Source organism: Neopelma chrysocephalum, unplaced genomic scaffold (assembly GCF_003984885.1).
Source record: "Neopelma chrysocephalum unplaced genomic scaffold, ASM398488v2 Primary Assembly neopelma1_81, whole genome shotgun sequence".
NCBI lineage: Eukaryota > Metazoa > Chordata > Aves > Passeriformes > Pipridae > Neopelma > Neopelma chrysocephalum.
This window is the reverse complement of record NW_020897743.1, coordinates 3,750,320-3,756,319: the sequence shown is the minus strand read 5'-3', so window position 1 is coordinate 3,756,319 and position 6,000 is coordinate 3,750,320. Positions and strand designations below refer to the sequence as shown.

Sequence of the window (6,000 nt, the reverse complement as noted above, 5' to 3'; positions counted from 1 at the left end):
AATCCCAACTCCTTGTCTGCTTGTGTCCTCAGCCAATTTAGCAGCTCAAGTACTTCTGTGTCTTGTGAGCTGAGACAAGATACCCTGACATTTAAAAAATCTCCCCACCCTAGCTTGGAGAATCAGCTCTTCCTTTACTTATTTTTCTTTTCTAAGAAGAATAGGAAGCATAAAATGAAGTGGTTATGCTATTTTTTTTCCTCCCTAACTTTGATTTTGAAATGGGCTATATTTAAGTTATTAAATCTTATGCCAGATAACCAAATTGTGGTTAAAAAAGGAGGTGAATGTGTCTGGCATTTTCCAGCACACGCAGGGCCATATCCAACCTAAAATGAGAGCTGCCAGCCCTGGGAGGCAGTGGGAGATGTCGGCAAGCAGCGGGCAGTGGGTCTGAGCCCAGCAGCCCGTGTCAGCTCCCCAGAGGTCAGACCACAGCGCTTTTTGCGTTTGTACATCTCCTCATCTCCCCTCCTCCCTTTTCTTTCTCCCTCTCCATGTGTATTTTGTCTCCTCCTCCCGTGCGTGTCTGTCTTTCCATCCCCACTCTTCTCCCTCCCCTCCCTCTGGATCGATTGCTGGCCGAGATCTCCAAAGGGCCGGCACTTGGTGGGATCGTCCTTGTTCCTCCCGTGTTTTGCCGAGTCAAGGGTATCTCTTCGGAGGCTCGGGGAGATGCTGTTCCTGGTGATGTGATTGCATAGCAACACAGCAGCCGGGGCGGTGGAGGAGGAGAGGCAGGCGCGTGCAGCAGTGCTCAGCCTCAGCATGAATCCCTGTCACCGGGGCTCCTCTGCTGATTCACACAGGCAGCCCCTCTCCCCGCTCCCGAAGCCCGGTGGCCGCTGCCCCTGCGCCTCAGACCTGGTGGACTCGGAAGGTAGGCCATGACAAAAATTTGTTTCACGCTCAGATCCTGGCTGGGCTGGAAAAGGGGGAAAATATGGACAGATGGTTAACCTCGGAAATACGCTCCTTGGGCGTGTGCGCGTGTGTAGATCCCATCACAGCAACACTGCCCATGTCTGTGCGGGTGAGGAAACTTGTAGAGAAGAAGAGAAGGGTGTCAGGGTGGGAGCAAGAGAGGTGGCCAAGACCATTTACACAAGGGAGAGACTGGAGACCAGAGATGCAGATTCCCAGGGCAAACAATAGTAGCCGGCATCCCGGCTTCACCGGCTTTGGTTCTCTGCACACTGAAGGTTTATTTACCCTGGCAGTGTTTCTGCCTGAGCTAAAAGACTGCTCTAGGCAGGGTGCATGGTGGCCTTCCAGCATCTTCTTGGGAGGGTTAGACAGCAGGACAAGGCAGGGACCCAAATGTTTCTAGAGTAGTAGGCAAGGATCAGATTATAGTCCCAGCTCTGCCCTTTTCATTCATTGCCTTACACAGTCCAGCCTTGCTCCTTTATGTGTCCACCCTCCCCTCCCCCAGCTTCTCCTCACTCCCTTTCACACGTTGTTCTTCCTCCTCCCCTCTCAAGGTCTTCTCTTGCCACCACTGACTGTCCCTTTGATGCAGGCAGCCCTGACCGACTGCAGAACTGCCTGCAGGAAGCACAGGACCTTTCTTGCTCCCCAGGGCTCAGCACTCTGCCTCCCTCTCCATGCCAGACAGGGTAGCCTGGGCTGTGGTGGACTTAGTGCCACAGACTATTACGGGTCCCCAGTCCAGCCTGTTCCCTTCAGTCTTCCCTCTGTCACAGCATCCCAGCTGGTGGAACTGCCAGCATTGTGTTTGTGGGGTCTCGATGCTGACACTGCCCATGTGCAGCGACAGGGGTGTGGAGCAACTACTCCCACACTTCTAAATGCCACGCTGTCTCTGGGAGAAACCAATGTTTGTTTGGATTTTGGTTTTTAGCGTTGGGGGGAAAAAAAGTCTAGTCAAATTTTTGTCAGTCCGTTTTCCTTCTGCCCTAATCCAAGGTCCTTCGCACCTTCCTTCCTGTGGCTGTCACCGACCTGTCTGGACCCCTGAGAGTTATTGTTTGATTATTCTCTGTAATGGCCTTTCCTGTCTGACCAGAGTACCCTTGTTGAGGAAGCTGTGTGAAGTCCCAGCTACCAGGTTCAGTTGTGCCAGGAGGGTTCCTGTTTTCCTGGCACCTGTGTGTAGCTCGTGTGCCTGCTGTGGCTCTGGTGCCATCTCACATCCTCCCCTGCCAGTTCCCTGTGCTGAAAGCTGCCTTCTCTGCTGCTGTGGGAGTTGTCCAGGCACTGGAGATGGCACTGGAGATGGCACCCTGGACAGGGACTAGACTGTAGCCATGCAATTTCAGACTATCTCATTTATAGCGCTGTGTCCGGGAAAGTGGGTGCCTGGAGTGCTGGGGTGGGAAGGTGTTGTCTCTGCGTTAATACCTGAGGTAGATCAATGCTGCTCACTAAAATTGGCCAGGACTGTAACTGTGAATGGGGGCTCAGGCTGGAGTGGCTCTTTGCAAAACTAAACAAAGTGAGATATGGAAGGGATTAAATGAACGGGTTCAAACAAAAGCCCTGAGTTCTGGAGACATACAGTGAATTTCTGAATATAATCACATTTTGAGAAATGTATTCAAGGCTTCCACTTTAGCCTGCATGCCTATAATAAAAGCATAAAAAAGGAATTTTAAGTCTCATGAAGCAAGACATACTGACCAAAAAATATTCAGTCTTAAAACCCCCTCATTTTCACAGGTGTATAAAGGTGAAACTGATCTTTTCAGAATTGAGACAAAATAGCTCCATCCCATTTTCCTCTGTTGTTTCCCTTAGCACAAGAATAAGGTCACTGATACATCTCAAGTGGGGAAAGGAAATGTGATTTCATGGGGCATACAACCTGCTCATAAAATTCATGGCCTCGGAAGGCCAGAGAACCTGGTGCTTCAACTGGGAGTTTATCATAAAGACAACCCTGGGGGAAGGTGCAATATTCAATTTAGAGAAATTGGTACCGGTTTTATATTGAGAATGAGAAACAAAGTGCCAGGGAAGGCAGAAGCCAGTGCAGCATCACCTGAGCCATCCCTGAGTGGGGAGTGTGCTCTTCCCACTGTTGTTGATCAGTGACACAGTGTGGCAATGGGGGGGTGTGCTTTTCACAGTGCAGCAAGTCTTGGTTCCTGCCTCCAACAGCAGGGAAGGGAAAGTTCAGGCGCTTAGAAGAGAAAGACAAGACTCGAGATTTTTAGTGGGTGTAAGTTGGCAGGTTTCAAGGCTACAGGAGCCAAGTTTCTGAAGAAGTGGGTTCAATTTTTATGGCTGGTGCAACCTTCTTTCAGTCATCAGGCAAGTTCTTGCCTCCTCCCCATCCCTTTTGGGAGGTTGCTCCTTCCCCTTTTCCTGCTCCCTTTGTCTGTCAGGTCAGACAACAATTTTTTTTGCCAGTACAGCAGGGCTGTTGGCTCACAGCTGGGTCCTCTGGGTGCTCGAGTCATTATCCTTTAATCAAAGGAGGAGAAGAGATGGGAAGAATTCCTAGGAAAAGTGAGCTTTGGAGAGAGCAACTTAAAACCCAGCTGGGACTCTGAAATGATGTGTGAAAGAAATTTAGATTTCAGCCTTCCTAAATAAATTCCCATAAGATATTTTTAAGCAGAGAGAGGGGTAGTCAGTTCTGCATGGCTGTGTTGTGGGCATACACCCACACTCACCTGGTTAGGTGGAGACATCATCATCACAGTTTCCCAGTGCAAAACGAACTGGTGAAATTTTTCAGCTTGAGATTTTGTGTGAATGTGCATGTTCTGTTGCTTGGGAAGATGGAGAGTGAGTGAGCCAGCAGAAGAGATGCTGCTTCTTTATTAAGACGTGTGGCACCTGCTTATCTCTTGAATTAAAATAACATTTTGGCTATGAGTTAAAAGGCTAAGTGGTCATTTAAGAAAGCAGCTCATTAGATGGGACAGTCCCCACTTCACCCACCCTTAGTGATTAAGACATCTTTTGTGCCACTCACTACCAGACACAGCAAAGATTTTATGTTACTTCTTAAGGACAGGTGATTAATCCAAGGACCCTTCATTCTAATTAATAAAGGGGACCTGGTTCTTTGACACCTGGGATTTTTAGCCCTTGGATGATGGGGTTGAAAATGCCTGGCTCTGTGAAAGACAGCTGATAGTCCTTTTCCCCTTTATTGTACACAGGAGCATGTAAGAACCAGGAGAATTTATTTATTTTTTTTTTTTTAGGGAGTGTGTTTGGGTATCTATTCCTGGTTTCTAAAGAGATGGAGATTAAGGACCCACACTCTAGAGGAAGTTGTGTTGTTTGTACGTTGGTCCCAGTGGGAGAAAGATTTCTCTCCCTTCTCTCTCACCAAACCCTGGCCAGTGGGGCCTTGGGAAGTAGGTCATCTGGCCCTTGATCTCAGGCTTAAACTATTTACTTACATGTGTAGAAAAACAACTTTTGCTGAAACAGGATGTGCTATTAGGCAGTCGAGAGAGTCCTGCTGTCTGACAGCCTGGGAATGCTCCCTTTGTCAGCATCCACACGGGAGCTGAACTCTGAAATATCCACAAGCCTCCCACCTTCCCCCTTAAAGGACACTGAGCATGCTGAGCTGAAATGTTATTACTTCTCTTGTACAGTAAGATAAACAACAACAAAATCATTAACATTTCCAGCAACAGGGAACATGTTTGTATTTCCATTCCCCTCATGGGATAAAGGCTGAGCTGCCTTGCCTCAAAATTTTCCCATATTTTTTTCCTTATAGGCCAAGATCTGAAGTGGAAAGTTTCCGCCCGGAAAGAATGTTTTGGAGGAAATTAGCAATTCAAAGCATAAGCCTTGTGATCAAGAGACCTCTTGACTTATATGCTGTATTTGCTGCTGTTACATGTGGTAGAGAGCCAGAAATTCAACATCTGACATTAGACTCTACCTTCTGTGCCAGGTCCCTAATCCTGGGGTTACCTTAAGCTGCAGCGTGAATTGCCCTGATGTTTGGGAGAGTTTGGATATGGGTTTGTATCAGGAGGATTTTGAACAAATGCAGCAAAATTGCAGAATTAGACTGTGCAGCACATGCACCAGTGGCAGGCTGTCACCTTCCTGTGGGCTGGGATGGAGAGGAGATGCTGCAGGAGATGGGATACAGCCTCTCCAGCCAGCCAGGGTTGCTGTAAAGCAGGAAGAGAACAGAGATCCCTGAGCAGAGCAGTAAATTGTGTGGTAGAGCTGAAGCAGAACTGGCTGAGCAAAGGCCATTCCAGCTGCCTTTGCCAGACTGCCTGTAAAGCAGGGAGTGAGGCAGGCTCTCCAGTGCTGGATTTGTAACAGGTACAGTTCCTGTAGGAAGAGGAAAAAGGCAATTATTTTGGTTTTAATACACCCTAATGCCCAAGCATTCAGTTGTTGAAATGCAGTGTCAGGATTTTGTTACTAAAATGTTTGGAAGCCCTAACACAGCACTATGAAACATCTAATGCTTCATTTCTTAAGGTGGGCAGAGAGCAGAGGCGAGTGTTGGGTGCTTTTAATGTGGGAGGATGCAAAAGAGTATCATGTAAAGAGGCTGCACCTGATCCTTCTGAGAACCAACCTGGCCACCTTTGGGTGAGGATCCTCCGGTGAGGATCAGGTGAGACCCACCAGTGGAAAAGGTTTCACTCCTTGCCCTCTCCACTGTGTGAGTGCAGTGCACCAGTGCCTGCCCCGTGGTGACTCTAAAACTGCTTCTTGCAGAAGAAGAAATGTGTCCAGGAGACCAACCTTGCTTTATAACTGTTTGGACAGCCTGAATTGAGTCCTCTGAAGGAGGATTTCCAACTCCTTTTCAAGTAGAGGCTTGTACTAGGCTACAATAGGACGACAAGTTTTAGTTGTCAACACCTAAACCTGTTTTGATTGATGTCCCTTGGCTGTCGTGTGCTGGGTCTCCAGCACCAACCTAAAGCAGAGTGCAGAGGGTGAATGGGGGTGAGAGGGAGGCCAAGTGGGTCACAGGTGTGGTTCTTGACAGACACAGGCATCAGCAGTAGGCATTTAGCCAGGAAGCACCCA

General features: G+C 48.3%; 1 protein-coding gene across 1 annotated transcript in view; it reads left to right on the top strand.

The window, feature by feature from the left end:
- Positions 1–445: 445 nt before the first annotated feature.
- DRP2 (dystrophin related protein 2) overlaps positions 446–6,000 on the top strand; it is a 28,381-nt gene continuing 22,826 nt past the window's right edge. Inside the window, exon 1 of the mRNA XM_027690408.1 lies at positions 446–880. The gene's annotated coding sequence lies outside the window, so the exon portion shown is untranslated. The remainder of the gene's footprint in view (positions 881–6,000) is intronic.